The 24,720-nt window shown below is 40.0% G+C and overlaps 1 long non-coding RNA gene across 1 annotated transcript in view; it reads left to right on the top strand.

The window, feature by feature from the left end:
- LOC122481307 overlaps positions 1 to 24,139 on the top strand; it is a 40,256-nt gene extending 16,117 nt beyond the window's left edge. Inside the window, exon 5 of the long non-coding RNA XR_006296817.1 lies at positions 21,196 to 24,139. This is a non-coding gene — a long non-coding RNA (uncharacterized LOC122481307). The remainder of the gene's footprint in view (positions 1 to 21,195) is intronic.
- Positions 24,140 to 24,720: the final 581 nt, after the last annotated feature.

Below are 24,720 nucleotides of genomic sequence, written 5' to 3' on the forward strand. Positions count from 1 at the left end.
CTGGGGCTAAGCTGCAGGTCAGAGATAACACCAGTGCGGATCTCCTCCTGCACACAGTTACCAGCGCGCTTTCTTCCCTCCTGAGTGCAGGAAATGGCTCATGTTAAATACGTTCACTTTTCAGTTTTCCTTTCTTCTAAAATGGAGCTTGACAGATTGGACTTTTCAGCTCCCCCTTTTTTCACCACCTCTGCTTTCTACCTCAGAAATACTCTTCAGGAAGCAGGAGTTAATCTTGGTGAGGAAACGATAAGGTGATGCCTGATTTTCAGGGGAAAGCAGAAGGATATGGCTGCCTGGTTGTTGCACAGAAACTTGAAACTCCCCACCTTTGAGGCTTTTCCCTTCACATCTTCAGGACCGGCCAGAAGGGGCGCGGAGTGAAGAGCCTCCTACCTAGACAGATGGAGGAGAGCGCAACGTAGCGTCACGTAGCATTAGATAGTACTAAGAAGGACATGTTTGGGAGGCAATGCTGACTTTTAAAGAGGGGCCTGTCCGGTATTGGGTGCGGACAGCAAAACCCTTTGCGTGGTTTTACGTGCAGCTGACTTGTGCAGCGTTCCAAGATGCGGAAAACAGAGAAACCGACAGCAAGGGTGACTTTAATACTCTTTGGCCAGCCTCTTCACAGAAGCAGTACAGAAAAAAATTCTGTCTGGTTTTAGTACCTGCTCTAAATTTGGGCTGCCAAGGCCCCATTTAAAGAAAAGATAGATGAAATTGATCTTCGGGTGGTATTGAGTAGTGACTGTGAAACTGATATTTGAAACCGCCCCCAAACCAAGTGAGATTCTGACTTGGGGCATATGTAGGTGGCTTCAGTGAGGCCTGAGCGCTTCCTTTTCTCTGTGTTGAGTACTCAATGCCCTGTGAAGCACAAGGGATGCAAGCAAGAATGTGTGCATGTGTGTGTGAGTGCCCATGCAGGTAGAGGGGATGGGCTAGGGCAAGGAAGACCGTGGGGAGAGAAGGGCATGGGGATAGGGAAAGGTTTCTGGTCAAGGATCAGTACAAGAGAAAACAAAAGGGTTGTGGGTGGAAGTGAGAGTAGCAGGTCAGCCCAAGGGCTAACAGCTTGGGACATGCAGGGCGATGCTGCTCTTTGATCTGTTACCTCTTACCGGTTCCGGTTCCGTGTACCCATTCTGTCTCAGGAAGGCAGAGGCCACAGCTGAGAGAGGTGGAGAGAGAGGGAGATGGAGAGAGCAAGGTAGTGATAGAATAGGAACGAGCGATCTGTAGAAGAGCCAAGTATGATGAGCCCATAACCCTGGGGAGAATGATTCAGGCTTGCATCTCCACCAGAATTTGCTCTGATGCCCAGTAGTAGTACCAGGCCTTTTATAATAAGACAATTTCCCAGTCTTCCTCATCCAATTTTACCATGTAGCCTTCATTTTTCTTTAAGTGATTGGGACTAGGTTACTCCAGGACTTCAATCCCTGGCTACTGCTGGTGGGGGACTTCCTAAGGAACTTTGAATTTCCCCAGCTTTAACTTGAGAGAGAGTAGCCAGAACTGAACAGCCTCGCCAAGGACCCTAAAGAAATAGTGGGTGTGACGTGTTCAGTGTAATCGTTGACACATAGTAGGTGCTGGGGTAAATCCACACTATTCCTCTATGAAGAATGAAGCCAATTGAATTTGTTGTTAAACGCTCTCTTTGGCTGTGTTTTCAGCTGTAGCACTGCCCGAGGAAATTGTAGAGCTTGGAAAGGGCTCCTGTCCTAAATAGAAGGTTTAGTTTTGCTTGTGCTTTCTATCTTGCTTGGTCCAGATCTAGTGTGAAAGTTTGAGTTGACCTGAAACATTCTAATCTTAGATGTATGTGGTCAATTGTCATGAGGTCAAAGGGAGACAAATACCTATATAATGTTATTTAAAGAGTCTGGGAAACCCCATATGCCCTCCAAGTATCTCCCCAATTAATCATGGCGCCAGTTAACATCCTGATATTTCCGCTGGTAGAGTAATTCCTGTGAATAAAAGCATGTTTTCTTGGTTAACCTCTTTGTGTTGCAATTATGATACTTGAGAGAGGCCACTTTTTATTATGTGGATAATGTTGATTTCTTATTTACTATCTCTGTGACGACCGGAAAGAGAGAAAACTGGGTACAAATGACAGTTTTGTTAAGGAAATACAATTCCTTGGCCCCAGGATGGGTCAAGGATGTTACACTAGGTTGGGGTTCGTATTCTTCCAGATGATTTTGGAGTGAGATATGTAGATACTGGGAGCACTTCTGGTCAGCCTGTGGAACAATTAGAGCTTCATTTCTGGTCCTTTCTTTTTGACAAGACCTTTCACTTCTGATCACCTTGCCAGAGAAACTGCTCAATCCCCTATTATCTTGGGCTTTCCGGAATCCTTTGCCTTGAAGACGGTAGGTTAGGGATTCTCAAACATTTTTTCGAGTCTAGAATGTATGTTCACACCTCGGACACTATGCCTCGCTTGTGTTACAATAGGCATTATATTTCAACCTTTCTTTTAAACAGGTCTCCTTTTCCTGACATTCTTCTGTGTCCTCTTGGGAAGACCTGCCCCTTTTCCTTTGTCCATGTTCTGTCATCTTCACATCTAATCAGTATATGAGAGTTGCTGCCTTAAATGAGTCCTAATGATAGGAACTTTTTCTTTTTCACATGGTTTTTGTGCCTTTGCCCTTTTTCCAGGAGCCGTACTCCCTGTAACTCTGCATAATATATGCGCATGTGTATATGTTTTGTGTGTGTGTGTGTGTGTGTGTGTGTGTGTACTTCTTGTTTTAGCAAGAAATAAGCCATCCTGTGTGTCTTGCAATTGATTTAGGTTAATGGTTGTTTTAAACTACAAAGACTGTTAAGTCACCAATATGTGTTCTCTTCTTTACCTGTATAATCTTGATTCTTTAAGTTTTCTTCACCTATCACGTGATTTTTACCCTTCTTCACCCCCCCCCCCCTCCCGGCTTAAAAAGTATGTGTATTTTTTTTTTCTGACCGCACTAGTCTTACATACGTCTTGGAGAATGTTTGGAAATACAGAAGATTGTGGGTGAGAATAAACTCACCCCAAATTTCACTATCTAGGGTTCTCTGTTATTACAATTTGGTTGTATCTTTCTACCTCTCGGTTTATTGGATTAGACATTGAGAATGCCTGGGTCACTCTATAATTTTTAAGTTGTTTTTCTCTTCCCTTTTCAGACTTTCAACTCTCTAAGTTCTCCTCATTCCTTTTATGTTGATGGGTCCCAAGTGGGACCGATATAGTACTTTAGTATCTAAAGCTAGATCTGACTTGTATTCTGGGAAGGTTAGCTCACAGCCTCTACATACTATATTTTGAACTTCTTAATATGCATTTTCCTGCTCTGAATCAGTGATTTATTTTTTGATCTTTGTTAATACTTCTTTTCAAGCTTGAAACAAAAGAAATTATCTAAAAATAACCCAAGACTGTTATCCAAGACTTTAAAGTAGTGTGAGCCAATAGGTTGACACCTTTGATCCTTAGGTAAAAAGTTACAGTTCTTTTGTTGGCTTTCTGCAAAAGGAGGAAGTGGGGGCAAATTACACAGCTGATGCTTTTTTATGCATGAAGGAACCTACTTTTGACAGCTAGTAAACAAGTTTCAACATTTTTCTGGGTAAAGAAGCTCATTCATTTAACATTTATTTATTGAAATAACCTCTATTATGTGGCAGGCACTGTTCCAGGCATGAGGATTCAGCAATAAATAAAACAGACAGAATCCACCTTACTACTTAGAAATAAAGTAGTTGAACTTTTTTACTTTCTATTTAAATTTCCACTTAAAAAGGCAATTGCATTTCACTTTCTAAGTTCTGAGTCGGTTTTGAAGCAGGTGGGGAAAGAGCTCTATTATTACAATATTACTATATCGAATAATGTCTTTCCTTCCAGAAATCTTTTACTCATTACTCTCCAAGTTTCAGTTTTTTTCAGTAGACAAAAAGGCAAGCAAATGCAGCGGCAAAGACACATTTTGATGACTTAAAACAAATGCGCTTGATTTAAATACATGTTGTTTTGTTGAGGAGGGAGATTTAAAGAAAACAACCAAACAGGAGGGGTAAGAGTGGATATGATCTTAAAACTATTTTGAGGAGTCAATAGGGGGTGCAAAATTAGGAGAGGTCCTCCACTTTCAGATAAAGTTGAACAGTTATGTATTTGAGATTGTGGGTTTTGCCATGCAGTTAACTTGGAACAGTAATGAAAAAATAACTATTAGTAAGTAGCTAAGCAGAGAAAGAATGCGTGAGGCAGAAAGACATAGGCCAGCATTTTATTTAATTCGAAGGTGTAATCCATGGAGACTGTACTGGGTGTGAGTCACTGAAGGTGTAAAAAAGTATGTAGAGGGGCACCTGGGTGGCTCAGTTGGTTGGGCGTCTGACTTTGGTCCAGGTCATGATCTCATGCTTCGTGGGTTCGAGCCCCGTGTCGGGCTCTGTGCTGACAACTCAGAGCCTGGAGCCTGCTTCAGATTTTGTGTCTCCCTCTCTCTCTCTGTCCCTCCCCCGCTTGCACTCTGTCTTTCTGTCTTCCAAGAAAGAATAAACATTAAAAAAAATTTTTTTAAGTATGTAGAAACTAAGAACAGAGCATCCAATAGTTATCTTGGTGGTTTTCTTACCCACTTGTTTCAGTGTGGGTGTGTTTTAGGTAGTTTGTCAACCAGACATCAAGAGACGGGAATTTCACTGATAGAATTGGATGGGTTTTTATCAGAATTCAGGATATGCCATAGGCAGTTAGATTGTGACATGGAAATAGCAAGAGTTTAAGTGGATGCTACATGAGAAATTATCCTGGATTCTTGAGGTTGTGTGTAAGAATGGAGTCTTTGTTACTTTTTTTAGCAGTTGATGAAAAAAGTATGTGTTATAACTCAACCGAGAAAAGAGGAGTGTGTTTTGGAGACAAGAACTTGCACAGTTAAATAGCTCAATCTGTGGAATAGAATATAGCTGCTGACTAGGGATTGAAGACACAGACTGTCGGCTAGAAGGGTTGGCCAAATCGTTCACAAATGGTGGAAAGAAGGAGGGAAGAAATGAAGGACAGAGGGGTGAACAAAGGAAACAAGCAGATGAACAGAGAAAACTGCAGTGGGTTGTATTGAGGCACAGTTATTCTGGAGGGTTCTTTTTTTTCATTTTTATAAATTTAGTTTTGAGAGAATGTAAGTGGGGGAGGGGCAGAGAGAGGGGGGACAGAAGATCCAAAGTGGGCTCTGTGCTGACAGGCTGACAGCAGTGAGCCTGATGTGAGATCATGGCCTGATCTGAAGTTGGACACTCAACCAACTGAGCCACCCAGGTGCCCCTGTTCTGGAGTTTTGATTCCAGCTCATCACTAGGGAAAAATGATATTTTTCAGGTGGGGTTGTGTGATTTACATCTATAATTATTTAGACATGGGCCAATCTAGGGACAAAGCACAGTAAAATTATGTTTACTAGAAACTATAAGAAATCCTTGCTAGATTAACTGATACTTTGTGAAGAAAGATGTAGAGACCCCATGTTTATATTTTAATCTATTTTAGCATGTTGTATTTAGTTTTTTTTTTTGAAAAGTAAGCCACAACTGACCCTTAATTTAGTTTCAGATCCACACTTTCTCCCTTTATTTCTCCACTAGACCTTGTCTTTGTCATATTGCAAAGCTTGTCAAGGTTTTCCTGCCTATGTGAGATGAGATGCAATGAATAGTAATTCAGAAACCTATAGAGATATGTTTTTTTTTATTATTCACTACAGACAGGAATGATGTCTTTCCTGACATATAAGACATCATAGTGTTTTCACATTTAGAAAATGTACCCAAAACACACAGCACAGTGCGTTGCATCCGTGCTCTGTCCAATAAACATTAACTGATGTAGATGAGAGAGCACATGTCGCTAACCAGAACCTCCTGCCTGACTCTGGGTCCTCAGAGGCCAGAAGATTTTTGTGAGCAGGAATGATGGCCCGTTGTAATTCCTTGTGTTTAGGATAAGTGAAAAGATAGTTTTCTATTTTAAAGGCAGCATTCCTGGTGAATGTAGCCTGATACATGCACTACTTGTTTGTTTGTTTGTTTTACATTTATTTATTTATTTTTGAGAGACAGAGACCAAGCACAAGTGGGGGAGGGGCAGAGAGAGGGGGTGACGGAATCCGAAGCAGGCTCCAGGCTCTGAGATGTCAGCACAGAGCCCGACTTGGGGCTCCAACTCACAAACCGTGAGATCATGACCTGAGCAGAAGTCGGGCACTCAATCGACAGAGCCACCCAGGTGCCCCTATATGTGCCACTTGTATTGAACACAAGAGTCTGTTAATTCAGAAAATTCAAATATTTAGAATGCAGACTGTATATAATATATACACAGTATGAATATGAATATATGTACACAATATATGTACACACTGGGAAATATGGAATTTTAAAATAGGAAATGAAAAGATGTTATTTCTACTTTAACAAGAGCCAATGTATTTGGGGAAAAATGAAAAGCCTTAAAATTGTTTATTTTATGTTCCACATTCATTCATCAATAACTATTCATATAATATCTACTAAATGTAAAGATCAAGAAAGCACCATTACATTCTCAGAGAGCTTTTAATCTGATGGGTTAAGGGCAACCACAAGACAAAGTAGACTGTTATTTTGATTAGAGAGCCAAAGAATGCTGAAAGGGAATAACAAAAACATCTAGCACTGAAGAGTCAGTCCTTACTATGTGTTGGCAGCTACATGATACATTTTAGGTGCGTTGTCTCAATCCTCATAACAATTTTGAGTTACAGGTACTCTTACTTCCTGAACCTCCCCCCATGTACACTTGGCAGATAAAGCAGGAGAGATCTATACATATTAATGGCTTACCCTGGGGCGCAGAGCTAGGCCAGGCAGAGGTGGGCCTGTGAACTGAGAGCCTGACCCCAGAGCCCGAGCCCTCAACCATTATACTCCACTGCCTCCTAGGGGATGGGAGGGAGAGATGACCTCTGTTTGGGGAGGGGTCAACAATGGGTTCTTGAAAAGAGGTCCCTTGATCTAGGTCTTAAAGGATTGGCTGGACAGTGTGGCAGGTAGAGCTACGGAGAGGGAAAGTCTGTTAGAGAAGAGTGATGGAGGTGCGTGGGGGTGGGTAGAACTCAGGCTTGGGTAACACGGGGCCAAGTGGGGCTTTGGGAATACGTTGTATTGGGAGGTGGGCACATGGGGGCTGAAAAAGAGAGGAAGGCTGAAGAATCTGGTCTCAATCCTGTAGGAGCTAAGTATAAAATAGAGTAAAAGATTTGTAATAAAAATGGAAAGAATGGATATTAATAAGGCATAATCATTAGGAGGAGAGTTTTAATCAGCAAAATCTTCTTAGAGGAGCTGGATATTAAACTAGGGTTTGAAACTGATGTAAATGGAGTAGAAAAGCATGCCAGCAATCTAGAATATTGTGATTTAAATAGGACACTAGAACATAAGGAAAGCGGATAAAAGTCTATTTTTCTTGCATTCAAGGATTGCTGAGGGACAAAGTTGAATAAGTGAATGTCCACCTCTCCCACCTAGAAGAAAGAGAGTAGAAGTAATCCCCCCCACCATCATCTCTGTCTCAGTTTATCATCTACTCAACTGTTCAAGTAAAAAAAAAAAAAAAAAAGGCAGGTTTTTTTTTAGCCCTTTTCTTGTTCTTACTCTAAAATACATCCTGAATCCACCCTGCTTGGATCCTTCCTTAGACTCTGTGGAGTGCAGACACTCTACTGTTTGAAAGCCTCAATCAGATCAAGTCACTTCCTTGCCTGATATCCTCCAAAGGCTTCCTGTTGCATTTAGAACAAATTCCAACCTCCAAGTCCCTCAAATTTCCAGACTTACCTTATTTTGCTTTCCATTATGTTTCAGCCTACTTGCTTCCTTTCTATTCCTTGGACTCACTCACCGAGCTCTTTCTCAGTCTAGGGCATTTTACTCTTTTTTAAAAGTTTTGTTTTTCCTTTTTTTTTTTTTTTTTTTTTTTTTTGAGAGAGAGAAAGAGAGAGCGTGTGTGCATGTGCAGGGGAAGGGCGGGAGGAGAAGGAGAGAGAGAGAATCTCAGGCAGGCTCTGCACCCAGCGCAAAGCCCATCGAGGTGCTCATATCTCATGGCACTGAGATCATGACCTGAGCAGAAATCAAGAGTCGGTCGCTTAACTGACGGAATCACCCAGGTTCCCCTGCTTTTGTTTTTTGCCTGGCCTCTCTTCTCACAGAAAATCAACTCAGATATCTTGGCCTTTGAGAGCCCTTCTCTGAACAACCAACCTGAAATGTTATATCCATGACTCTTTTTTTTCCCACACTTGTTAAGGTCACTGTCTTCATATTTAGAAAACTTTATTCAAATTAGTCTTTATTGCTCTACCTAGTTATAATTTTCCTCTTGATTTTATCACTTCCCAAAGTGAACTAAAACAATCTCTGTCTTTTTCTGAGTCTCTAGGAGCATTTTCACTTCAGAGGATGGGACTGGCTGTGTCTTCTCTAGTGCTACAAACTCAGTGTCCAGCAAAGTGCTTGGGATATAGTAGATGCTCAATAAATATTGGTTAAGTGGATGATGAATACATGAAAAGAATGGGTGTGAAGATGGCTTGAGTAATGGGTGGAAGGTTATGTTTTATCCAGTAAATGAAGTACATTGTGAAATAACTTATGTGGCTGTATTTTCTAATGTGTTCCATTTCCACAATTAACCAAGTTGCTTTCTTCTTTGCACACCAGCTGATCAACAGTGGGTAGGTGGGACTCAAAGCCTTTTGTGTTGCAAGGGGAAAACAAGCCTGAGATTTAAAAGGAGGGAAAAAAAAATGGTCTTAGTTAATCCACAGGGTGGGTGAGAGCTCAGCCAGAATGCTCTTTGGAATCCAGACAATTCAGTGACAGTAACACCCTCATACAAGTGTTAGGGAGGTCAGAGGAGATGAGTCTGTGACATGTGCAATCACTCTTGATGTGTTTGATTTTTCAACAGTATTTCATGGTGACATTTAAATTTGAATGGGAAATGACCTCCTTGTTCCCAGTTCCTTTTCTAGCCAGTATAGGATTGCTCCTTCAACAAATATCGGTGTGTTTTGTCCGGCAGAGTTCTCCAGTATCTTAACAGATGGAGTTTACGAGTTTATTTTCTAGTAGAAATAGTGATTTCAAGGCAAGGAGGAGGTGGTAGGAGCTATTTATTTTTACTTTTTAAAAGGAATACCTTCCTGGCAAATAAGTGAGTACATGAGCAGACTCAACAGCTTTCTTGGAAGGAGTCAGCCGCTGCAGGTATGGGAGAATTCCTTTGGCCAGCCTTAGCCTCCCCGTGCATTTCTCACACTTGTGTTGGCACAGTTGGTGGAGTTTATTATTAGCGGTCTGTCCTACAAGCCATTCATTCATGGAATATGGCCCTGGGAGAGGAATCTTCACGCGAAATAAAAGTGTCCTCGTTTTTCATTGGCTCTGGGGGCGTCTCACATAATGGAAGAACATCCTTGAATAGAAAGATCTCAGTTCAGAAAACAAGGAAGAAAAGGTGAGGAGAGAAAGATGTTCTCGGCGGAGTCAGCTCAGAACCGAAGAATGAAGATTTTGTTTCGTGCAATGCTAGTTGCCTTGGCAGGCTCCAGCTGGCACTGTGGGCTTGCTGTAGCTGCTGAGTCTGAGCTGAGGAGAGGAGACAGTTCGCTTTGCTCAGCCTCACCATGCGTCCCAATATGTTTTTGATTTCGTATTTTAAAAATAAGGTGCATGATCTCAAAAGGAAATCATTGCAGGCGGTTTTATTCTTTGCTTTTTCTAATGGACAATTAAAAAGCAATCCTGGTTCTATTCCAGAGATTTTCTCATTCCTTAGCACAACTGTAATTTGGCCACATATAATAGTGCGGCGGTATTATTAGATATTATCATGTTTATTTTATTCAGGAAAATGCGTGACACACCTTATTTGTATTCTTTTTGAGGAAATGTCCTGGAATGGGTTTTGTCCTAGCTCCTTTCTGTGCCTGCAAGAAGGTGTGTGTTAGGAATTTAAGTTCCTAGGAATAAGAATAGTATTTCTTTTCTGAGGGGGAAGCATAATGATTTTGAGCTTTGCGGAGTTTCAATGGGTTATTGTTGCCTTTTTTTTTTTTTAAACAAGTCTCCAGCGACCAAGTCCTACTGTGACACACACTTCCTATCTGCGATGGCAGATATTTATATTTCAAATTAAATAAAATTAGAATTAATTTTCGTCTGAAAAATTTTTGGAATTTTGTTTTTTTAAGAACTATGAGGTAATTGGAGATATCCCAGGCTATCGCAAAACCAGGGCTGGGAATCACTGCTTTCGTGATTAGCACTTTGTAAGCCTTCAAAAAATATTAAAACCAGGATAGATTGTCTAATTTCTTGTGTGTGGATTCACTTTAGTATAATGTGATGTGTTAACAAATGCTCAGAGAGGAGGATGTGGATCCAGAAAGATGGCTTTTGCAGAAGGCTTTTATCCAAATTAATTCAAAGAATAACAGGAACAGTTGTGTATTGGGGCAGAAGGAATAAGGTGACTCAATTAAATGTTAGAGAAATCTCCAGGAAAAAAAAAAATGTCTCATGTCAACCCAATACTAACAATAAAATTCTCATTACTGAAATCGATAATCCTGTAATAAATGCATAATAACTTCAAAAAGGATTCTTTTATTAAGTATTTTTATATGATTGGCTATGCACCAAATATTGAAATCAAATACTGCTTTGCTTTACTTTAAGAATGATAAAATTCTCTACTGTGTCTCTAAAGAGAATCTTAAATGAGATGCTTCAAAAGAGTAATTTGCAAATAAATTCACCTGCTGAATTTGTGCCTGAACCTACTATATTTACCTAATTCATTTTTGGCTTTTGCTTAGCTCTAGCCATGGCGACACTGTGAGAAATGAATGTCAAGTTCTCCTGGGTAGCTGGAATGTTTGCACAAGGGGGGGAGGGGGCGGGGATAAGTAAGGGTAGTGGGAGCCCCAGGGTTTGGGTCCCACTCAGTGGGGGGTCTTGGAGGCTGGTCTTCCGCAAAGCCTGAAGAACCCTTCCTGTGGTCTGGTTAATTGGTATGGCTAGCCTGTTGCCATTTTGTGGGTCCAGGAAGACATTTCAGTCCTTCTCCACATTCAGAGTTGAGCACAAAAGCACTTGGTAGTCCTGGGTTGGGAGAGTTCAGGATCCATGCATATGATACCCAAACCGAGATTGGCTTTGCGGCTTTCAGAGATAGATTGCAGGCATTTTTGTAGTGTTCACAGATCCACAACTCACAGACCTACGACTGTATATGCAGTTTGAGAAGAAATTAGAATTAGTACACAGGTAGACTGAGAGAGAATATGCTGCCCTGAAAATACTTTTGTTTTGGTTTTGGGGAGGGATGTCTGTTTTGAGCTTCCTGTGCTTCTTGCCTGGTGTTCTGTAGAGAATTTTGCATTCCAAAAGATAGGCCAGGCTCCCTTCCTGTGTCTGAAAGCTCCAGGAGGTGCTCTGATAGAAGAGAGGCGTCCCAGCCTGTTTTTGGGAGATCATCTCTCCTCAGCTGGCAATGCAGGTTGTATCTGGTTGACATGCCAGTGGTTTTGCATAGATTTTTCTCTAGAACCTTTTCTGAGGCATAAGGGTCCCCACTTCCTTGAAAGGAGGATCTCCATTATGTCTTAGTAAAGTTAACAAGAGTGAGAATGAGAGAAGGGGTATCTAAATTATTTGGAAAATGATCGTTCTCATTTTTAACTTTTCCTTCTCTCTACTGTCTAGACCTATAGCACTAATATAAGTGAGGAGATGCTCTATGGAGACCCATAAAGATGCTATGGTCCTAACAGTCCCAGCCTTGGTACATTTTTCTGTCGTTCATTTTTTTCTTACTGCGGTTAAATTTTCACTCGTGCAGTTTACCTCTTAGCTCTCTTATCTTTTTTTTTTTTAAGATTTAAAAAAAATTTTAAGTCATCTCCACACCCAATGTGGGGCTCAAACTCATGACCCCAAGGTCAAGCGTCATATGCTCTACAGACTAAGCCAGCCAGGTGCCCCTTGCTCTCTTAGTTTTGCATTTACATGTCACATATTCAGGTTTGCTTGGAGTGTAAAATATGTTTCAAACTTGAGAGAGATCAGAACTAGGTAAGTTCATGAAATATAGTGCCTTCTCTCCTATGCCAGAGTTATTTAAAAGGGAGCAATGGAACTTTTTGCATTGGTCCCATTCTGCACTGGGCTACTTAGGCTTTCAGTCCGTGGTTCAGTTCATTGGCACTCAATGCCAAAGGAACTAAGGTCAAGGGTTTGATCCTCAGGTGGGCCAGTTGGCTGCGTATTTTTCCAACAGGTATGGAGATTCAGTACAGTCCCTACAGAAATGCTGGTCTTCAAGGGGTTCTGGTGAACATATGAGTGACTGGGTGAAAATCCAGCCCCATTACTGGAAAAGCAAAGCCCGTGCCCTACTGTCATTTTTGCATCTGGATGGAACGTGCCACTTAAAATGTGAGCTTGTTACTCAACCTCCTTGCGTCTCTGTGTCCTCATCTGGAGAATGGAGATAAGATTTGCTCCCTTTCTACCTCACCAGGATCTGTGAAGATTAGATAATGGCTGTAAAGTCCTTATACAAAGGTATGAGCATTATCATAAACAAGGAGATTAGTCAACAAATAAAGAAAAAAATTTAAAGGACCTCCCAAAGTGTATTGCCTAATCATTTTTGATTCGGTATCAGTCGTTTGCAGTCTAACCCCTTTTGAGTTTGGTTTCGCAGCAAAAAGTCAGGTGTGAATGTTTGACCTTTCTATTTATTTATAAGGTTAAAAAATTGTTTGATAGTGAACATTTATATTAATAAAAACAAAGTGGGCTTTGAATCTGAAACAGGTTTTATTTGCAAAAGAAGGTGAAGGCTAAGGTCTCTAGGAACATATGCGCCACTGAGGGATATTTGCATATATTTGATCTGCAGGCACGCTTGGGTGATTTTCACAGTATACCTTGGAGTTTAAGTTGTAGCAAGGAGCCACGGCCATCGCTCAGCAGCACAGTTTGCTCTCTCCAGCTTTATTATGGCACACAGCGACAACTTCATTTTTAGCATTAAAAAAAAAAATTCTCTTCACTTAATTCAGACAGTGACCTGCAGGCCTCATTCTGACTGAAGGAGCCATTCAGAATACTTGCAGACAAAAGCAGGGCTTTTTCCTAGCAACCAGATCAAAGCCAAATCTCCCAGAATAGCTCCCTCCCAGGTTTTCTTTGGCGCATAGGTTCACAAGGATTCTAAGGCTCGTGGTATCCAGTTCAAACTACTCTTTCAAACTGAAATGGAAAGGAAAACTCCTGAGGAATTTTCGCAGACTCTGAAAACCGGCGAGAACTGCAAGAGCACTTCATCTTGGGAGAACGTGGTGGTCATTTGGAGCATCCCTAACTTTGTTATCGCCCGCATCTGCATGTACATTCTGTCGGACTTCCACAGAATGAGGTCTCTGTTTCCTTTCTGCCAGTACCTAATATCAGCTATGCCCAGGAGCCGGCTGATGAAGACTTCCTGTTTGTTTTGAGTCACTGTTAGCGTGATAAATATACTTTAGCTCTGTGCTTAGAGAGGAAAGAAACCAGCTGCCCTGAACTACAGAGAAAAAATGCAGAAATTCCGCTGAATGGCCCTGTTATCAAGGAGTTTCAAGGGCAGCATCAAAATGAAAACTATAAGCCAGGGCAAAGTAAATAATTTCCATATTAAAGCATCTTGCTGCATGCATAGACCTAAGTTGTTTGTCTTTAATCATTTAGGCAAGCGTTGCATTTTTCACTCTTCTAAGACTAACTCAGCAATGTTGAGAGATTTTTAAAAATGTAAACTGATGCTACAGAATAATGGTGAGCTATATAAATAAACAATTACAGTTGTGGTTTTTTGATCTGACCACAAGCTTTTAATGCCATTTTTGCATGAGCATAGAATGCTTCTGGATAAACAATACTGTTTACATTGTCAGTGGTATCCACTGTTGCATTGAGTCATTTACATATGTGATTATTTGGATATAGAGTAACCCAAGAACAAAAGAATACTATAAAATGATTTAAAACAAGAGCAACAGGAAATCCTTTACAGCTTAAACAGCACTTCTTAAATAAAGCTGTGGAATTTTTGTGTTTTGATTTCGTTTTGCCCTTTTATTTTGAACAGGTTTTAGATTTAATGGCTAGAGTGTCCTTTGAGTGGAATTTCTATCTTAACTCTGATTTGAAGGATGGTGAATTTAGGAAGCCTTGTGGATCTGAATGTCTTGACCACTGCATTCTGGCTTTCGTGTTTGTTTGTTTTTTAAGCTCAGTATAGACTTGATGTCCAGAAGTCATGAGTTGGAAAAGATGGCAACAGCTTGCATGTGCCTGAAGTGGGATTGAATTGCTTATTTCCTTCCAATAGCTATGGTCTCTCAAAACGATTTCTAACAGTAGGAGAAGAATACACAATCATCTACATTAAGTCTTTTTCTCCAGGATAAAGGAAATATTTAATAAGCAAATTTAAAGTAAAGTTAGCATCAACACTTTTAGGCTGTCAAATTTGTAATGCAGTTAGGGAGGCAGGATGGTGTGCATTGGCCTTAGGACAATGTGTCTGGTCATATTTGTAAACTGAGACTTACTTGAAAATGCACATGAATTGTTGTTTGTAAAGAAGTTTCCCCAACACGCTGGAAGTCCGTGATTGGGACATCAACACGGTGCCTTCCTGGATGAGAGAATTATAGTGCTGAAGGCTTTATGGAGATTGGCTCCTTACCTTGTAAAAGCTCATATTAAAAAAAAAAAATTAATGTGTCATTGGCAGATCATAAAGTAGGCCATGCATTTAGAAATGTTCACATTAGTTAAAACAAAGCCAAATATGCTATTGTTTTTACTTTCCAAATATGTGGCCATATATGTCTCTTTTACTCATACAACAAGAAGAAAGCATTTAAAAATGTGATTAAGGGTGGAAGGATTAAAGCACTGAATATTTTGTAGAGACTTGGAATAGAATCAGAGAATGGATGGTATTAGGAAGAGAGGGAAAAAATAGTGAAGCCAGCATTTTCTGTGGGTAAGAAAGAAGGGTATAAAACAATTTTTTGAGGCAAAATGTATTTGCAAAGGTAAGGATGCTAGGGGACAATTTTCGTGGGCACATGGGCCTCTGTACTTTAAAAAAGAGGTTAGAATTAAACAGAAATATATGAGGGTAGGCGTTTAGGTGAGGTTTTTGGTAAAATCTCTTATTTAAAATAAATTGGAACTCTAGCTGGGTGGAACCTATCACTTACCAAATATAAAAAGGCGTGAAAAAAACCACGCTGTATCTTTTGGAGTGCTATTAAATGCCAAGTATCTAGTGCTGAAGTGAAACTATTATGGTCAGATTGATGCTGTCCATGTGAAGCCACCATTCTTCGCAGCAATAGCAATTGCTTAGATTGTTTAAAACCAGCTTTGGTTGTGATAGCACATTTATGATCCAGCCTTAAAGAACCCCAGCCACTGACAGCCAACATCCATTTCTTCATGATTGAATAAGAGCAAAAAAAATCACATCTTATGTTTGCACCTTACGCTGCCGTTTACAAAATGCTTTTGCTGGCAACGTCTCCCGTGATCCTTGGTTGTATCCGGTTCTGGTTGTAAATGGGAACAGTAATAGTTTGTCATCTGTCCTGTGCCAGTGGTGGTGACTTCAGCAAACTGGTTTCTTTTAAGGGGACAGAAATATTCCTCATGCTTCCTAACTACATTTCAGGAGCATCGTCTTATGAAACAGATGCTGCAAATCCTTCTTTTAAAGTATAGTAACTTGTAGCAAAGTGAAATAAAAGTGTGTTCCATAGCAATGAACCCTGTATCTCCCTGACCTTCTCATGACACCACATTTCTGATCCCAGGAGTTTTAGACAATTCTGTTGGAGAAGGTTAAGCATAGGTATGGGGAATAAGCACTGTGGGACGTTTAGAATCATTCCATCCCAGTAGACGTTTAAAAAATAATAACGCGTTTATTAGAAGAAATGGTGGTGGGAAGGGGGGATGTTTTTCACACCTGTTTTCACACTTCTGAGGTGATAAGTCCAGCCCTTACAAAATAAAATGGCAGGTTTCACACTAAACCCACCCAGGCATATTCCTATAGTCTCCTAACCCACTTACTCTTTAAGCATAAAGAGGCGGGGCTGCCTGGCAGTCTCAGGCAGAAGAGTGTGCGACTCTTGATTTGGGGGTTGTGAGTTCGAGTCACCCACCGTGTTGGGTGGTTGGGTGTAGCGATTACCTAAAAAAAGAAATAAAAACCTAAAAAAGAACAAAGAGCCAACAAGCTCTCTTGCACAAATCAGTGACTGAGAGAGGTCTCCACCATCTTTGCTCTGCCCTCCTGCCTTCCAGATGAATGAGCTATCTTCTGTATATCCTGTATGGATCTTCAGGGGAATGTACTAGGTCTCCAGTGACTTTGGCTCTAGATCAACAATCTTCTTGCCTTTTTAAAAAATCTTAATACTCAGTGAATTAGACACCCAAGTTCATGATTTTACCAACTGGGTTCACACACATTTTCTATATGTCCTAGATTCTCTTGGCCACCATTTCTTCCCTACCCCAGTTACTCATTGACATGATATAATTTATTTCTCACCATCTTTCTTCTCTCAGAATGGTCTATCTCATCACAACCTAGAGTCACAGAATGTTATAAGTGGAATTAACCTTAGAGATCATGTAGGGCAGTATTTAACAACCAACTCACAGAACTCTTGATTTACCAACCCTCAAACCTGATCTTCACCACTTTTCTCCAGCTCAGTAGATGCCAACCTCATCTGTGCAGATGTTGAAAAGAAAAACTAGGACTCAACCTTGATTTCTTACTACCTTTACCACCCTATATCTAATCCATCAGTAAATCTTATCTTTTTGCTGTCTTGAATATATCCAATACTCTTCTTGCCTTGATATGGTAAGAGCCTAAAACTCATCTCTTGCCTTGATATGGTAAGAGCCTAAAACTCATCTCCTTGCTGCATATTCTCTCACATTTCCCTGTGCTATTTTCTACATATTACTTTTTGATGTTGTTGATTTTTTTTTCCCTTTTGCAATTTTCTGGCTTTGCTCCCCTTACTAAGATGTTAAGCTCCAGGAGACTGGAAACAGTGGGTATAGAATACTCTTTAACACATGTAATTGTGCCTGGGACATCATTGGCTCTCAATGAATATTTTTTGAATAAATTAATCTCATCCTAAATAGACTGGAAATATGGACCACAAAGAAGTTACATGAAATTTCTTAGGCTCACTATATGACTTTGTAAGTTTACAACTAGAGCATAGGTCTCTTGACCTAGGGGAAAGTGGGAAGTAAGCAAACTGCTGAGCACTGCCAGGAAAACTTGTCATACACTGGGTAGATCTGTCTATGGGAAGAGACCTCATCCCAGGACCAGGAGGAACTCTGGTTAGCTGATTCAGGGGAACAATGAGTAATAACATTGGGTTTATTTTCTTTCTTTCTTTCTTTCTTTCTTTCTTTCTTTCTTTCTTTCTTTCTTTCTTAATTAAAAGAACCAAGTAACCAGAGTTCTTGTAAGTGTAGTTTCTAAGTACCTGCTGTGGGGCTCAAAGCCAAAGATAAGAAAAGCTTCTAGAAATGTACTTGGGTTTTCAACACCCCAAGTGTCTCTAGAAAAGGGAGGCTACTCAGAAATGGAACTCAAGCAAATCCTAGGCTGTGCTCCAACCTATTGCCCTACCGCCAAATGCTCATTACTCTACCTGGTCAAGCATAAACCACTCACTCCATGTTTACTCAACTCATACTTAGTGAATAAAATACCTACTATGGCTTTTCTCCTAGTAGCTAAAAATATTTTTGAGGAAAAAGTTTCAGTGTTTTATTTTAGTCAAATGCTACCAAGGGCTAGTTACTGAAAATTAAATTGGATCAATCTTAATCAGTTTAGGTTATATGAAGGTCTTATATGAGGTACCATTGACATTTTGAGGCCTCTGAGGTAACTTGGTATGTGGGCCCTCAGGGTTTCACTTGCAACTAGGATAAGTTTGCTTGAATAGAGAATCTATCTCCTTTTATTGTTTTGTATTATATTTATCATCTTCTTATCTTCACTATGTGCCAAACAGTTTTCCATGGAATGATTTATTCTAATAATTAAAAGAAGGCAATATTCTTTTGGTGGATGACTGTTTTGTCTGAGTTATAAAATATAATTTGCTTTTTTCTTTGTACCATTGTTCCAGAAGAGATTCATCTTTAATTAGTTTGAGGTGTACTGTGGCTTACCTTTGTCTCCAAGTAAAAGATTTTTCTTTTTCAAAATCAGATGAATTCTGAGTTGACAAGGTAAAAAATCTGCACTGAGATTAAAAATGCTAGGATTTTCCATTAAGAAGTTGCCTCTCTAAGTTGCTGTAATTTAGCACTTCAGGTACTGAACACCTATTAAAGAAATGCTTGTTTGCGTTATGTTAGATGTAAATTAGGTGACTCACTTTCTCCATCTCTTTATCTATATTTATTTTTAATCCTGCTCTAAAGCAGGAACTAAGACCAAATGAAATTAAAGCATTCTTTTGGTTTGATTGGTCTAATATTCTTCAACGAGCTGACTATGACTCACAGCCTGTCCCCCTTTTATTAGTAATTAAACTGAGACACTGAGGCATTATGTAAACTCATAATAGCAGATTAAATATCAAGTCTGTAGCCCACTGAACTGCATTGCCATGTTGAAACTGATACTTACAATATTCTCCTCAGATAATTTTAATATTTTACATTCTACGTTTGCCACAGAAAAATAGAGTAATTAAAAACAATCGTATTTTATTTTCGTTTTTGCTAGAACGGCGTTTTCACTTTGAATGGAAAAGAACAGAAGATAATAAATGTGCCTGTAACATTTGTTTGTTTGTTTGTTTGTTTCTGCTGCATTGACAAATGCTTCTATGGTGTGTGGTGGCCATTTCTTCTTTATTTAAAAAAAAAAAGCTATTTTTCTCTTAACAAAAGTAACTCAGATCCATTATAGAAAACTTAGGAAGTTTAGATATATAAAAGTAAGAAAGTAAGAAACAACCCACAATCCCACAATTAGAAAGTAACCATTGTTAGCATTTTGGCTCACATGCCTCTAAGCACTTGATCTACGCATGTTCTGTTCTATGCACATTAAAGAAAAATGTATCTCCTACTGTATTTTTTTTTAAATCTCTTTTTGTGTAAGAATCTATATTGAATATATTTCAGTGTCACTAAATATTCTTCCACAATGTCCTTTATCTTGCTGCACCATTATTTATTTAATCAATCCCCTATTGTTGAGTATTCGGTTGTTTCCAATCTTTTCCAGATTATAAATACGATTGGCATAAATGTTGCATGTAGCCAAATATTTGTTCATATTCTTGGCGGCTGTCTTAGAACATATTTCTAGAAGTGGATTGTTGAGTCAGTATGTATGGATTCTAGGCTTTTAGTTCGTATCAGTACCTTTTTCCTTGGAAATATTACTCTAATTCACATGCTAATTTGGTTATAGCTTATTATTTCGGTATTTTAATACAGCTATTCCTTTTATGGCAACCAAACATATTGACTGTGTGGTGCTCTGAACTGCTCATATGAGAAGGTTGAGAAACAATGGACTAAATTCTACAATGCCCTGATTACTTCAGTTCCATTAATTTGGCATAATTCTTTTTCTGGTCTGCTTTTGGCTAGTTGTATCTGGACCCATCATATGTTTTACTATTCTTCTGCAAGAAGCCTCAAATAAATTGAAAAAGGGGGCCTGTCAGCTGCAATCTAATATGGTATATTAACACTCAATCCAAATCCAGGCAAATGTCATCTGTTCATCATAGGCCAATATAAGAAGCAAGTATTGTGATGATATTACCCAGGAAAAGGTTCCAGGATAACTCTGAGGCAGAACATGTAACCTATTCACCCAAGAGGCTATTATACAAATTAACGTGCTCACCATTAAAACTGGCAGAGCTTCTAAGGCTCAGCTAGGTTAGCTGCTCAGATGACATCAGTAGGAAGAAGGCCCGGGCATAATTTCATCTTTTAATTTTGTCTCTTGTCTCTTCCAAGCCTTTTTTCCTTCTTAGATGGGATATGGTAGAGATTAGGCATCATTTACATTTTTCAGATTCCAAATTATGAAAAAACACACATTCATACTGGTGTTTTCATTGGTGTCTCTTAACCTCTCTATAAGGCATAAGGTCTATTCAGGAGTCATGCACCAGCAGAGAAACAATTAAAATATCACATCTTCCCCCGCTTCCACCCCTAAAAATGTTCCTTGGCTCAAAAAGGAACTAGGTTCTCGGCAATTTGAACCTAAAATGCTTCTTCAGCTTTTCTTAGACTCTGGCCATCTCAAAATGCAACTGAAGACAAAATTGTCCCGTAAGATTAATTTTTGGTGATTGAACTTACATCTTAAAAACTAAGCTGTTTCACTTCCTTATGAAAAAACAAATTTCTTGAAGATAGATTTCCATTCCATGTTTGTAATCCCTGAAGCACCTAATCTTTGGTATGTATTGTGGGGAATGAATGAGAATGTCTTACGTCCCCACAAAGGCAAGATATGACTCTGACTGGCAGCATGCGTAGTGGAGAAAATGCCTAGATGTGCAGGGGTCAAAATACCCAACTTTTCCTTCCTGCCCTGCCAGCCGACCGGCTGTGTCACCTTTGACGAGTTAATCAATCTCTCTGAACTTAAGTTTTCATCCTTATAAAATGATGACACAAATGTTCTTCTTTGAGAACAGGCTGTTTTGAACATCAAGGGAGATGAAATAGAATATTGTATAACCTGATTAGTACATTTCAAATGAAAGTTATTGTTATTTTGAAGACGTGTGTTGCTGTTTTCCTCATTGGAATCCTTAATTCTCATTTCCCAGTGCTGGGGATGGAAATGATAACTTAAGTCAACTCTCTTTGTATGTGGTCTTTTATCTTAACTTTTGTAAGTAGAGCTTTTTCACTAAAAATTACGTGTATAAACACAACTGTATCATTTTTCTCTTCCTTCTTTTTTAGCTGAAAGGTAACATACTTGCAGAAAAGTGCCCAAATCACAGATGAAGAAGCCCACGGAAACAGCATCATAACCTTGGGACAGCACCCGGGGCCCCTCACACCTTTTCCAACCTGCTACCTAATTCTCCCTGCCTGAAGGAAACCAGGATCCTGGATACCAGGATCCACCCCTATTTAACTTACTTTCCCATGATGTCATGTCAAAACGGAGTGGGATCAGAGTGCCCACTGAGCCATGTGACATAGCAAGCTGCTCATGGTCTCTCGGCTTCAATTTGCATCTTTAAAAATAAGGAGGTTGAACTTTCAAGGTTTTTTTTTTTTTCCATCTTGAGATTAAATGTTGACATTTAAAGAGTCTTCTAAAGGACACTATTTATCTAACTTCAACACCTTCTGTGGTTTGTTAGCTCAGGTGGAACTTCTCAGAAGCCATGTTCTAAACGAGAGGTGGTCAATTAACTTTATCCTCTACCACGAGCACAAACAGACCCTGAACCGCATGGACCATATTGTGAATGTGGTTCCAGGAGGAGTGGGGGACAGAGAACTGATGCCTGGAGGGAATGGTCTCCTGCAGCACTGGGAGGCTTGCTGCAAAGCATTCTCCTCCGCTTGGTGTGCTGGGCAACATCACACCACAAGAGCAGAAAATTCTTTATAGTTTGATTGTTCTAAGCCATGATTCAGGTTTGGGACAAATATGGACTCCTGTCATTTGGCAACTAAAGGACTGTTTGATGAGCAAAATGGAAGACTTCAGTAGTAGGATTCAAGTCTCCTTTTGCCTTAGTGATACACTATCCAGAAGGAACCTATAGCTGTACGACTTCTGTCCTCAGAAGCTGAATGAGATGAGGAAGAATGAATTAGGATGACTTCCCCCAGAAGTCAAGACAGTAGGCGTTGCCTCCAGTCTTGTGACACGTGCTCTGCCATGGGCTGCGTTTCCTATAGTTCTAAGAGCCTCCTAGCTTGAGGGATTTATTTAGATGCTTTTATTCTCTAACCTTTCTTGAATGATTTCTTCGAAGAGAAAGATTTGGTTTTTCTAGCAGCCAAACAGGTGAGTGAATGACAATCAACTTTTCAACAGGCGCAGAAACTCGACACTATGCCCCTGAATCGAAAGTGTACAAATCTCTAGGGTTCAGGGGACATATTACCCCAGTACTTCTTGTTCTAGGCTTGAACCAGGACGCACATCTTTCTCTATGATCCAAAGTGAAAATTTCCCCAAGATACACATGTAGTGAGGTGAGAGATCAAGTCTCTTTTCCTGGAGAGCCATGTGGCCCCCAAGGACAGTAAGAACTTGATTGTTCCCAATCGTGGTGGCTCCAAGCACATTCTGAGTTCATGGTTATGGATGCCCAGGACAGAGGCATGGTGAGCCGCCAGTTCACAATATAGTATTGCCACATCTTGATCCAACTGTAAGAGAGGTGGGAGACACTTTTTCTCCTCTGGACTGTTGTGGAATGTGCCTTTCAGCTCCTCCTGCAGAAGAAACCCGTATTCAGCTGGGGACGGGCATGGTCTCCCGGGCAGCTTTGTTGCACGAGGAGAATACTTTCTGCTTACCTTTGAGAAAATTGCTTAAATACAATTACGCTCCCAACCAGCATTACCCCCACCTCCTCCGATGTCAAACAAGAAACCCAACCCCCAAATCTAAACACCAGACAAGTAGCTTGAAAAATGAAAATAAATGTTCAAATCCAAAAGCCGTGTGCTTCTGTGATTGAAAATCTTTTTCTTAGCGAGTAGGAGTTGCTTTCATCATTGCTGGTCATATGTTTTTGTTTTTCATTTCTGGTGGAGAAGTTTTCTAGGGTATTTTTCAAACTTTCCAGCTTAGCAAAGCGTTGGCTAAAATTGAAAAGAGAACTAGGCGTTGGGTCGGAGGCAGCGTTAGGTTTGTTCTGGTGAGGGGTGGGGGGGGCAGGTTGCTGACACAGCGAAAATAAGACAAAACATTTGAAACTTCTGGCTTTGTACTTCTCAAATGCCTCTTTTAGAAATCGCTTAAGTCGTTATTAACATCCACCACCCACCTTCCCTTTTTGGTCCTGACATTGGGTAATAATAGATAATGTTGACATATGTTCCCTGCTGGTCAGAAATACTATACTTCTGTGAAAGGTAACATTTTCAAGCTATGACAAAATGTATTTTACTTGGACAGAACATTAGTTATTGGACTAATCTCAGAATGTGGGCTGTGGGGTAAAAGTTTTAACATTTTCGTTGTGGGAGAAAGTTTCTTGGAAGAGTAAAAGCATCAGTATGGGGTGTCTTTAGCTTTCACCATTTCTAGAGGTACTGGCTCGATGTCAAACTCTTATGTCCTTAGGAATGTAAAGGAAACATTCCCAGTATGTATGAAAAACATCTGTCCACGGACACAGCAACTTTTAAAAATGATTATACCCAACTTTACTGCAGTATGGATTATGGAATCAAAAAATATTTTTCACTGTGTACCAAAGAATTCTGTTTTACGGGCCAGTTTTAAAGCTTTTAACTGCATGAGACATATGCTGCAGTTCTGTCGTTTGTTCTCCATGTGATGTACTATGAAATGTGTGTGTGAGAGAGAGAATGAGAGGATGCGAGAGAGAGAGAGAGAGAGAGAGAGAGAGAGAGAGAGAGAGAGAAAGGAGAAAAGCATGCAAATTCTTCTGATGAAATGTGGTCCTCAAAAGTACTTTTGAAACTAATTTAGGGGATGAGTAAGGAAATGCCCCAGCTGGCTCCCATGCTACTGAAGTCTGAACAGCCCTTTGCAAAACTGGAAAAACTGATTTTGTTTTGAAGGCTTACACAGACTTTTGTGTTGTGGAAATTGGACAGAGTTTTTATTGAATCTGGTCCTTTGTGTTTTATGACAGTCTGAATGGGTGTTAAGATTCCACGAATAAATCTCTTGCCATTTCTGAAATTTCTGATATAAACACGGGCTCCGTCAATTTGTTCTCTGCACAAATGTCTTTTCGAATGTTAACAAACATGGCGCATTGACGGGTGGGCTGGCCAATGGGACAGCAGTCTGCCTTACTTGGTAGGACATATTGGTACGATTTTTCTCTAGTTTCTCAGTGCTGGGGCCATTGAGAAGTAACAGCTGCTGGTGGGTAACATGGTGGTGGTAGAGAATGAGGACTTCATGACAAAAGAGAGGTTAGACTGCTGGGGGGAAGTGGTGTTAATGGCCTTCAATTGAAAGTCTGGCCAAGACACCACATCAAGGGGATTGTGGCTTGACCCTCAGGAAATGAATTAGTTATCTTCTTCAGGACCTCAGGTGAATCGCCTAGAGGAATGTAGGTAGTGAAGGCAAGAATATATTTTAAAAATGTAGTCTTCCTATATTCAGCATCAATTTGTGATTTTTGAATGTCCTTTAAACTCAAATGTCAAATGGATAATGCCTAAAATTAGTTTCCAAGTGAATACTGTAATTTAAAGCAGGCAAGCAAGCAAAAAAAAAAGGAAAGAAAGTCTCCATTTTTATAATAAAAA

This window comes from Prionailurus bengalensis, chromosome C1 (genome assembly GCF_016509475.1).
Source record: "Prionailurus bengalensis isolate Pbe53 chromosome C1, Fcat_Pben_1.1_paternal_pri, whole genome shotgun sequence".
Classification (NCBI taxonomy): domain Eukaryota; kingdom Metazoa; phylum Chordata; class Mammalia; order Carnivora; family Felidae; genus Prionailurus; species Prionailurus bengalensis.